This window comes from Neolamprologus multifasciatus, chromosome 19 (assembly GCF_963576455.1).
Source record: "Neolamprologus multifasciatus chromosome 19, fNeoMul1.2, whole genome shotgun sequence".
Classification (NCBI taxonomy): domain Eukaryota; kingdom Metazoa; phylum Chordata; class Actinopteri; order Cichliformes; family Cichlidae; genus Neolamprologus; species Neolamprologus multifasciatus.
The window spans coordinates 23669921-23681898 of NC_140457.1; positions in this window are offsets into that span (position 1 = coordinate 23669921).

Genomic DNA, 11978 nt, shown 5'->3' on the forward strand with positions numbered 1-11978 from the left:
CATGCCTACAACAGTTTTGCCATAATACTTTTTTGATGACAAATGAACAATAGAGGGACTGTTTATCACCACAAACTACTCTTTTTACTTTTTTCTTTCGTTTGTGCTTTCAGTTAAATCAACAAATCCCAGTCGAGTCTCTTAATTAGTCTGATAAGTGCGTATTGCTGCTTTTATCAAGTGTCAGACCGAATTGTGTTTATTCTAAATGTGTCTTCGGACCCAACTATAACGGCATGCTTTGGTCATCTGAGCTATAAACCTCCCAAACCCCACTCGAACTAGCCGTTAAGACCTGGACTTTGAGCTACGTAATATTTTAATGCAAATCCTGCCAGGTGAAGTAAAAAATAATGCAAATGTATGTAAGAACAGAATTAAACAGCCGAGTGTGCAATTTTTTCCATGCTGTTTGAAAAGCCACATATCAGCCTTTTACGTCACGTCGCTGCATAAATAAAAATAAAAAAATAAATATATATATATATATATATATATATATATATATATATATATATATATATATATACTGCATATTTAAATATATATATATATATATATATATATTTTTTTTTTGTGTCCCTGGATATTGAATTTTAAAATTTGTCTGGCACATACATGATTGAGAACACAAGAGCTTTAAAACGATGTTGGCTGAGTAAAGAAAACATTGTTTTCTCATTGACTGGCGGTATATACATATTTCAATAAAATTTACTTAATATTTTAATAGCTATGTCACTTTTCCATTAGTGTCACTATCACTGTAAATTTTACAGATGCACATGAGAGAAGCTTAAAATGAGCTGGCAGTTTTTCATGACATTTACTAACAATAAATGTCATAAATGTCTGCTTTTAAGGGTTAAACCTCTTGTCTTCAGGGTTCCTGTCCTTAATGTCAAAATCTTTGTTTACAGCCACACTTTAATATTGTGGTATAACAGGAAAGCAGGTTTCATGCTGTATTTTTGTGCAGACAGTAACTAAGTGTGAGGCTTCCCCCATTTTCTTCCTCTCTCCCTTCAGGCTTCACTGGGCAGTCATAATCATCCATTATGTATTTTTCCATTAATTCTCAATATGTGTGTGCTGCCAGCAATAATCAGCCTCCGTGAGAGTTACATTCGTTTTCCATCTGATATAATGCTTAATTGAATCTAACTTTTTATGGATGCTGATTAGGACTCTGGAGACATTCTCAGGAGAGCAATACAAAATGCCAACACCTTGGAGAAGGCTGCAAATAACAATTAGCAACGTGCACCACTGAGTTAACTCATCATGAAAGGATTACAAAAGCTTGGATTACCATTAAGAAGATCAGATGTCTATCCAGTAATTTAAAAAAAAGATGTTTTTCATTCTGTTTATTTATGATGAAACAAACCTGATCAGCAGTATGAAGTTGTATTCATAGCGTTCATAGTCTTCCTATGATACCCACTCTGACAGCTAAAGCAGGCTTTCTCCACATCATTGACAGCTGTAGTTTATGCTTAGCCAAAATGCTGACAATAGATGTTAAATTTGATGCACTAACAACGAACAACTCTGCCAGCAGTTGTAAACAAACTAGATGTAGAATATGGCAATGAATGCAAATTCATCTCCAGCACTGTCAAACAAACCCAGTGGTAAACCAACCACGGTTTTCATTGGTGCTGCATTTAAACTTAGATCTGAAATAGGCTTTAATTAGTTTAATGACCCTGTAGCATATATTCAATTCAATTCAATTCAGTTCAGTTCAGTTCAGTTCAGTTCAGTTCAATTCAATTCAATTCAATTCAGTTCAGTTCAGTTCAGTTCAGTTCAATTCAATTTAATTCAATTCAATTGTATTTATACAGCGACAATTCACAAAAACAGTCACCTCAAGGTGCTTTATAATGTAGGGTAGACCCTACAATAATACATACAGAGAAAAAAAACCAACAATCATATGACCCCCTATGAGCAAACACTTTGGCGACAGTGGGAAGGAAAAACTCCCTTTTAACAGGAAGGAAGCTCCGGCAGAACCAGGCTCAGGGAGGGGCGGGGCCATCTGCTGCGACTGGTTGGGGTGAGAGAAGCAAGCATAAAAGATGGACGCAGCTAGTGACATCACCTGTAGGTTTCTGCAGTCTCATTTTGAACTCTCAAGATCAGATTGTGATTGACAAGTCTTTAGCCAATGAGTGTATGGTTCAAACCACAGCTAATCCTCAATTTGTGAAGGTAGTGTGAGCAATGTTTACATAGTAAATTCACAATATGAGCAAATAAGGACCACAGCATTACCAACTTCTAAGCTCATTTGTGGGAAACCTTTTGCTTCTGATCCCTTATAATGACTTCATTTGAATTTAATTTAATCTGTTTCAGTACCTTTCCAGTGATCCTTTGAATAGCTTTACACTGATATGATATACAAAGTACCTGCAGAATTTCAGACACAGTTTAGTTTGACTTTAGTTCATATTAAATATTTAGGGACCTGGACACACGTGAAAAAGAAATTTGTACTATCCCATTCTCCATAACCCATTTCTATTAATCCAGTACTGTTCATCATAGCCATCTCCTACATTCTCTTCCTTCCTCTCTACCCGACTCTCCTCTCTTACCCTCTTCATCTCAAGCCTTCACTTTTCTCTCACATGCCCTCCCTCCGCTGTCAGTTTCCCTTTCTCTGAAGCTCATCTTATGTGTGTATCTGTCTTTATCTTTTGTCTCTGTCTTTTCTTATTTTCCCCCAAACCTACTTTCATAAAACCACCTCTGACAGCACAAATATAAAAAACGTACCTCACCTGCTTTCCCCCCTCATTTTTCTCTGCTTTTCCCTGTGCTGCTAGAACTGAACACAGAATGAGTCACAGAGCAGAAATCCTAACACGAAGATAAAATAAGACAAAAGAAATCACTGTTTTTACTGCCTTATGTAGCTGACACTCTTTTGCCATCTGCCTGTCGCCTTTTGCTTCTTTCATTATTGAATTTCCTTTTTTCCTCTCCTGTTTGACATAGTGGCTCCCAAATGCTTTCAATGTCAAAATTCCAACTCCAGTGCTGTTTTTAAAACTTGGCTTTTGTCTTAAAAAAGGAGAATCCCCACTACAGCATCTCACATTTTGAACATTGAAGACAACCAAATACACCAACTTTTAGGATTTTAGTAGTTATGTTACAACCACAGGAAATACTTATATGTTAAAGGTTAATTCTGGCAGAATTCAATGAATGTGGATACAAAACAGAAAAGAAATTACACAAATAAACTTGAAGGTTAAAAAAAGAAGGGCAACACGGTGGTTAACACTGTTGCCTCACAGCAAGACGGTCCTGAGTTCAATTCCTCCATCATGTCGGGAACTTTCTGCGTGGAGTTTGCCTGTTCTCCCCGGGTTCTCTCCGGGTACTCCGGCTTCTTCCCACAGTCCAAAGACATGCAGTTAGTGGGGATAGGTTAATTGGAAACTCTAAATTGCCCTCTGAAAAGCACATTACCATGACCTGAACTGCCAATATTGTCGCTATCAGTTATGATACAGCATTGGTTTTGGTTTATGTTCAGATATTTCACACAAATTACTTGATACATTTATTGCTTATTTCAGTATCTGTAAACATACAGCTACTCTTCATACGCACAGCTGCAGCTCCTCCAGCTGCTGTCTTTTTCTGTGCTGGTTGAAGCTGCAAGTAGATAGATCTAATGATAAAATGATTGCTGCATCTGTGGTTATATCTGCATTGCATGTGTTTGTGCATTTTCCACTGTGTCACAATACAAAGGATTGTTACTAATACACAACAGTAATTCATGAATTAATAAAACCAGCACAACCATGTCACTGCACACACACAAACCCCTGCGAAAAGCTAATAATAAACCATGCCTCAGATATAGTGTTTACAGCTAAAGCATAGCCATGACTGTATTCACAATTATACCAAGCATGTCTCCCAGCAGACCTTGACAGCAGCAAGTTTTAGCCTAATAATGCACTGGAGCAATGCTAGCTAGAGCTAGCTTCATTAAGTTGTTCTAGTTATGTGTTCAACTACAGCGGTACGGTACTGTATCTAGATAATAACATGAATCATCATCATACTAATAATAAAAAAAGGGTTTACAAAGTGCACTGACAGATGGGCAAAAGTGGAATACTCATAGAAAAAGGCGGAAACAAAGAGCCATAGAGTCACATGAGAAAAACAAGGACACACAATGAAAAATAAAAATAAAACACCCTTAAAAGATATTTTAAATTTTTGGTATTACATAAAATAAACAAAGTAACAGATGAAAACCAGAGAGTACACACACATCAGTAACTACCTAAAATAGTCATCGCAAAAGTGGAAAACTCGATCTCCTCAGGTAGATTTTTCCAAAGGTGAGGGCCTCCTTTAGATCTAATCCTTGACTTGGGAACAGCCAGGAGGGCGGCACCTGAGCTTGGTGCAAGACCATGACAATTTTTAAAGTGGTGAGTAAAATCTTAAAGTTGATTGTAAAGTGGGGAGATGCTGTCTCCCAGAACCTGTAATGATTAGTTATGGTGATGCATTTGTGTCTTTAGGCTCTGCGTAGGTATTTGCATACGCAGAGTTTACGGAGAACCTATGCAGACATGTGCAATCCTCCAAAAATCTAACACCACGAAGCGTGATGTGGATGTTGCTGTGGTAGGTCGCTGATTGGCTGAAAATAACCAGAACAGGAACAGGAGTGCCAGCTGAGTTTACCACAATGATAAAAAAGCACGAGATACATACAGCATCCACAGACAGTGGTTGAAATGGACGCTTTAATTTGTTTTTTTATCATTCTGCTTCACTTCAGCCCTTTGTATGTTATAACTTTGCTCTTCTCCATTGCTGTCAAGGATCAACAAGATGAACAAAAGGAGCCCACAGCCAATTTGTTTCCTCTTAGTGACAATAAATGGCTACAAGATATAAAGACAATCTGCAGAAGCTCTCCATAGTCTGTGCGTAGGACCACCGCAGGACCATGTTTCCCCCGCATGAAGCTGAGCCGCTGGAGTCTCAACCAGGTGGAGGCGAGAGTGACCTTTCATTAATGCCAGAGAGGAGGGAGTCGCAGAAGCAAGGCTGAGCAACTTTTCAATGCGTGGTTCAACCCTGAGAGCATTAATGTGGTTAAAATAAAACTCCATCATTCTCTAAAGACAATGAAAAATTTAAAAGACATTATGACTGATCATGGCTGAGATGCATAACAACCAGTCTGCCTCAGTGACTGATAAAAGAGTGAAACAGCTCTGCAGCAGTAACACTGATAGACTGACAGCTCGAAGAGAACTTAAATGCACTCGGGGTAAGTTGCACAAGAAGCCTTGTGGGCCATTTTCTTCATCATCTCATCCTGGGGAAAAACAATAAAACTACTTAAAAATGACTCAAAGAATATAGCATCTGAATCTAAATATGAAAAAGAATCTAGGACAGCTCGCTCGCTTTCAGTTAGCTGATCCAGCTGAACTGTGCTGAGAGTATTTTACTGAAACTGGAGTCAGTAAAAAGGATGAGAGCAATAAAAGGATGCAAATGTAGAAAAGAGAAAATAATTTTTTATATTAAACAATAAGCATGTTGGTAAGAAGACAATCCTCAATTGTTTTAAAGAATGGACACATCAACGACACAGTGCAGCTTTGCTTGGTTGATTATTCTGCTTCTGCTGTCTCCAAAGAGCAGAGTTCATGCAGTGATGAGGACTCAGCAGTAATGGATGTACAGCTCTGTCAGGTGATTTTCTGTCTGCGATTGATGGGAAGAAAACCTCAAAGCTGTCTGGGTCACCCATAAACTGCAAGTCTGACTGAACAGCATGAATGTATCTGATTTCCATTAGTCAGATTCTCAGTCTAATGTGATATTTTGTCCAAAAAGCATGACTCTGTGGTATTCCAGCACTTGCAGTGTTCAGGCTGTGCGAGCCATAAGTGTTAGTGCATTTCAATGAGCGGTAGCAGCATTAAGATTCCTCTTCACTCCAGGGCTGCCCATGGGTACAAGGTGACACCACACAGTGATGTGGGTGGTATATGTTTCTGCGCGGGTGTGTGGGTGTGTGAAACTAGCGCTGTAACACAGAGATTGCAACAGCCAACGAACTGTAAAGGAGCACGCAGCAGAGCAAATCCTAGCCTTATTTACTGGAACTTAGCCCAGTGTTTCCTAAATTGGACCAGGACAGGGCAAGGGGGGCTGCAAAATTTAGCATTTAGAATTTAAACTGAGTTCATTTGATTTTCATTTTCAAACGTAACAAAAAAGAGCAGGAAATATCAAAATGTAGGATGCTCAGGACGGTACCTGGCTGTTGTTTAGATCTCATTTTAGAATAAAAAGAATAGCAGAAACATTTAGCTAAATAATATTCATACACCACCAACTAGGGGAGGGTTTTTATGACCCCTCAGGTTTGTGCTCTCACTGCAGGTTTTGCAGAGTTTGCAGGCAGATGCTGTTTTGGGCACACCTGCATGAGCCTCCACACAGAGCTTAAATAAGCCTGCTATTAACATTCTCTCACTCCCTCACTTTCTCACCTCCTGATTTTAGCTTTTTTTGGGGCATTTGCTCATCCCATTCATCCATCAACCATTGACGGTCCTTCTACTTTTAGTCCTCACACCTTGTGTTTATCATTGTTATTTATTACCTAAATTATGGTAATTAAAATGATCATTTGTATACTAATTTGTCTTGTCTCTACTTTTTGTCACTGGCTTTGTGACAACCTAATAAACTGACAACCAAATCTGTAAATTAGATATTCATGTGATGGTGTCTGTTTTTATTGCATCAGATTCACACCAGGCCGTCATTATGCACCAAAAACAGTCCTGAACACCTGAGACCAACATCCTGAAGCAAGAAAAACAAGTGACAACAGACCATCGGCCACTACATCTGGTGAATGTAAACCTGAGGGAGAAAGCAAAGGCCACATCGGGTTTGTCACCCCACTGACAAGATGAATGTTGGTAAGTGTCACACTCTACCAGCAAAGAAAAAAAAGGGTAGATAGCACACACCAAAAGACTGATCAACAAAATATAGAAGGGACTCTGCTTCTGTGCTTCTAAAGACGTCTGCCTGGAGTGGAAGTAAAAATGTCTGCAGGGCAATGTTGAAAAAATTGTGACAGGCATCTGCTGGAATTCACCGACAACTTTTGTTGCCAGATCAAGACCTGAAGTTATTATTAGCAGGGTATTAAGAGAGGAAAATGTTGAGGAAACTTAAATGATCCTGTAACAGAATGATGGGGAAAGACAAACAGATATGACGATCATGAAGGATTTTGTTGAAACATGCTACTCCCTCTGTAAACACTGGATCAGGTGATGCATGATTTCTGGTGGCTAGGTCACTTATGTTTACTGTTGATGTGAAAGAAGAGCTTTAATTTCTGGCCAGAGTAAGTCAAAAGCAGTTAAATGGATGTGACAGTGACTCAGCTACAGATGGACTGTAACACAAACTAGGAGTTTTTTTTTCTTTAAAGGCAAATAAGTGGGAGACTTTAAGGTGTCTGAATCAGTCACCTGATGTCAGACTGGTGAAGCACTGAAACATAAAACAATCTTCCAAAATTTAGACAGCTGATAATGATTAAATATGATTTTATTTGCAATAATGTCAACATTTGTTAAGTGTGACTCAACAGGACCCAAACGCAGAAACAAGAAGAGGAGCTCTGTTCACAAAACTGATGAGCTAAATTCAACGAAGGAACAAATAAATATACAAAAAGCAGACTAGGATCGAGGGCAAAATGCACACAGGCAAAGACAGAAAGTCTATTATGAAAGACCTTCCCTTGATTTTAGCTGAACCTCCTCTTAGTCATTTTGAAGTTCATTCCTGTATGGCTGCTGTTTAAGTCATTGCTCACCACTGTAATTACACCACAGCTCCAAACATGCCCAGTAAGTAAACATTTGGTTCTCTTTGAAATGACTTTTGTGTGATGCGAACTGGTTTTTCAGCAACACCTGTACAGTTTTTAACAGATTTCCATCTAAGCATTAGTACTTTTCATTCCTGAAGGAAGTGCACCAGGGTTGTAGTGAGCTCAGTAGCATGCTCATCATTTTTTCACTATTTACAGCCTTGTGCACAGTGAGATCATCCCTCAGAGTGAGAGTGTTGCAACATATTTCCAGTGTAGTTTCCTGGAGCAACTGAGGGAGAACATTCATGGTGCACGCCAAAATGCCACTGTGCACATCCAGTTTAAGGACCCCTGTTTGGACACACTGGGGGGGGGGATCCAGCAAGCTGCAGATGCAAAAGTAAAATGCTGCTTAATGAGAGTTCTGCAAGTCCTGTTTTAACTTTTTGATCACATCACTGAGCCATGATAAAATGAGACGCAAGTGGAAATAATCCGCAGGACAATGCCATGAAATAAAACAGCAAAGCATGAAAAAGGAAATGCAGTTACCACAATCAAAAGAAAGTCACTAGAACTGAGAAACCAGAGGCAGGAAAAGACAAGGACAGTGAGGAGATGCAGGGAAAAGGTTAGTCCAAAGAAACACAAAGAAGCTCAAAAAGAGCACAACACCATAACAATCTGCTTCCAGCTGCAAATACTACACTTGGGATCAACTCCAAACCTTTAATCTGTGTCATTTAGGAAGAATAATGAAAGAACACACAAATCTGTTAATGAAAAAGCATTTTGTTGAGTTGTCCATTAAACCTGATCTTTTGTTTGCTTTTTCAATGCAATTTATTTTCCTTGACCCCAGAATTAAAGCTGAGTCTACACTTCAACTGCATCTTGGGTAACCCATTGCGTAATTTACCAGATGTTAGACTTGACAGCTGTTTATTCTGCAGAATATCCTTTGCTTCTCATTAAAAATGTAAAAACAAAGGAGGAGAGAAAAGAACAGAAAAGAAGACACAGTAACAGAACTCCCTCAGCTTTCCCATAATCTCTTTAGCACCACAGTTTTGGAGGAAGTAGTCAGATCCCGAAATACTGCATTAACAGGTTATATGAGTCATGTGGTTTAACTATGATAGACATTCAGACACCTAATATCACACAAACGCTATCAGCTCGCACAAATAATTTACTCAAACCTAGAATCTGTTAAAAAAAATATACTAAAGCTGTGAATGAATATTTACAATTTCATTTGTAATAGAATAATAATAATAAAAAATTTACATTCATACATTTGTGAGAGTTAATATTTATTGCAACAAAGTAGTCGTTGCAGTAGTCGTGTCCTGAGCGGCACATAATGTATAGCTCCTAATTGAGCACCAGCAGTACTGCTGTGAGGCATTGGTGCAGGTCTCTGTACCTCAGACATCACATACACTGCTGCTGGTGAAAGCAGAGAGATGAATGATTTATGACACTGTTAATGTTTGCACATCCATGAGTAATCGAGGGTCTGCTTGATTCCGAGTGACTTAAATGTCTCAGGCGTTTGTGTTCCCTCTGTTTTATTTCTTTGACACTGAAATAAATTTACAACTAAACATGTATCCTGCAGTTTTACTCTATAATAAAAACAAACACTGTGCTGTTTGCTGCTGTCCACAGATGCAAATGAATCCTTAGTTTCAGGCTTAACCTTAGGCAGAGACAGATAACCTGATTATCAATGTGAAGTCATTCGACACAGGTTCCTGTTTTCTTTTATATGTGCGAAATGTTCAATGGTAATACTAGGCTAATAACAAACATCTGTGCTCCCACATGCACATAACATGCAGTAGAATCTGTTTAGTTTCTCATAAATTAAGCAAATGTTTTATCTGCTTAATTTCTCATGGAGTAATTTGGGAACAGACCTTACCTTGCTGTGGAAGTGCAACTATCCCATTACTTTTAAGCCTCTGAAAATTGGGGACTGTGTATAAAAATGGGTGTAATTCCTAACAGTCAATGCGATACTTTTACTAAAACCCTTGCTTCTTGGTTGTTTCATTTAAAATCCACTGTGGTGGTATACAGAAGCAAAATGACAAGAATGAATAAGAGTGAATAAATTATGAACCTACTGAATAATGCAGTTATTCTAAACTGAAAAAAACTTTTTGAATTGGATTGAACAAAACTATCGTCATACATCATGATGACACATAATTTATTTTATTTTACTTCATTAAATCATTGTAAAATGCAGGTTCACACAGAATCAAACAGAGCATAAGCATTGTCTATATATAATAGCACATAACACATTTATAATTTAATCTATATTTAGGCAGTAGAGGAGACTTTTGGAGCCTTATGCCACATTTAGAGACATCTACCTATCATTTGCAAGTTGTTTCTGTGGTAACAAAATGCAAATTAATTGACTAAACACAAACTGGGTCAGGCTTACATTTAAATGAAATGATACTAGAGTAATCAAAGTAGAGATCTTTCAACATTTGTTCGCCACGATACAACAAATACGACCAAATTATCAGATTTCCTCAGTGTAAGATGAGACTTTTAGAGCTCTTCATTAGAATTTAACCTGTAACGCTCGTGGACAGCTGGACTCGCAAACACACATCCTTCACGCCACAGCTTTCTGTTTATTATGCAACACTAATCTGATGCCTGTGCTCAATAGCAGCCTTTGTGTTTCAGAGCTGCTCCTGAGATAAGCAGGTCCATGGAAATCCGTGGACTGCAAACAGCGCAGCACCATCAACAACATTAAGGAAGTAACTGGTAATGCTCACTATGGACAAAGGTAACATTTAAACTACCAGTACAGGATTGAAAGTGTGTTATGAAAATAATTACATATACAGGGGCATTAATGACCCTGTATAATTACATGTCTACCTCAGCCTTTCCTATTATAATATCACTGTATCAGTATGTATGTATAATGCTGAAATAACATAGAAACCAAGTGTTAAATAATACTGAAATATTAGAACATTGTTTCACATGGAATCCTTGATTAAATAGTGACATTTCATCTGATAATGGTGCTTTGCATTTGAAGATATTTATGAGTTTTTCTCAGTTTTGCAAACAACACAGAACTTTTGCTCCATTTTTCATATACCATAAAAATGTAGGCACGAAGACTCAATGAATAGTTTTTGGCCTGAAACAAATATAGCACGCATTGCCCTCTAGTGGCCTGAGATCACGCTGGATTTCATTTCATTATAACTTGAGCACATTTATCTGCATGTATATCAGTGGTGACCAGGTATTTACTCTATTTTCTCCTGTTGTGATATATTACACATTTTCCCTTCTTTACATCTCTAAGAAAACAGCAAAGAAGAAAAAGTCTCAGAAATACAACACACTGGTTTCAAGAGATTCTACTATTTTTGACACCTATTGTTGTATTTCTTGAGCACCCACTGCAACACTGACAATGGTTACGCAGCAGAAATAATGCTGCGCCATTTTTAGTCTTCTAAGTAAATAAAGCTCAGTATACAAAGTGGTCGCAGCACACGGCACACATTTCCCTACGTGCTTGATGATAAATGGTAAAGAGTTCTGAATGCTGTAAGGCTCTACTTCATTGATGTCCTTTTCTGTACAATATGAGAGCTGGCTTCATCAGCCGTAAAGTATACATTTGACCATGAAACGATGCGGCGAAAACGAAACAAGCCTGCAGGGCGCTCTGGTGCCAATCCCAGCAGTAATGTGTCGGTCGCGACCGAAACGGTTCTTTGAAGTGAACGACGCGACCCGGTTCCTTGTTGGGAGTCGCAGGTTTTTTTCTTTCTCTCACTCTCTCTGTCTCTCTCGCACCTTTTCCGCTTCACTCTGCACGTGAGCCTGTGCCTGCACTGAGCAGAGGGGGGAGGGGCGATAGTTACACTGGCAGTAGCACAGGAACAGAGCTGGAGGGAAAGAGCGAGAAAGAGAGCCAGGGACAACAACAAGAGACAACATCGTCACATTAGAAACTTAAAGTAATCATCCACAACTATTTTTATTTGCG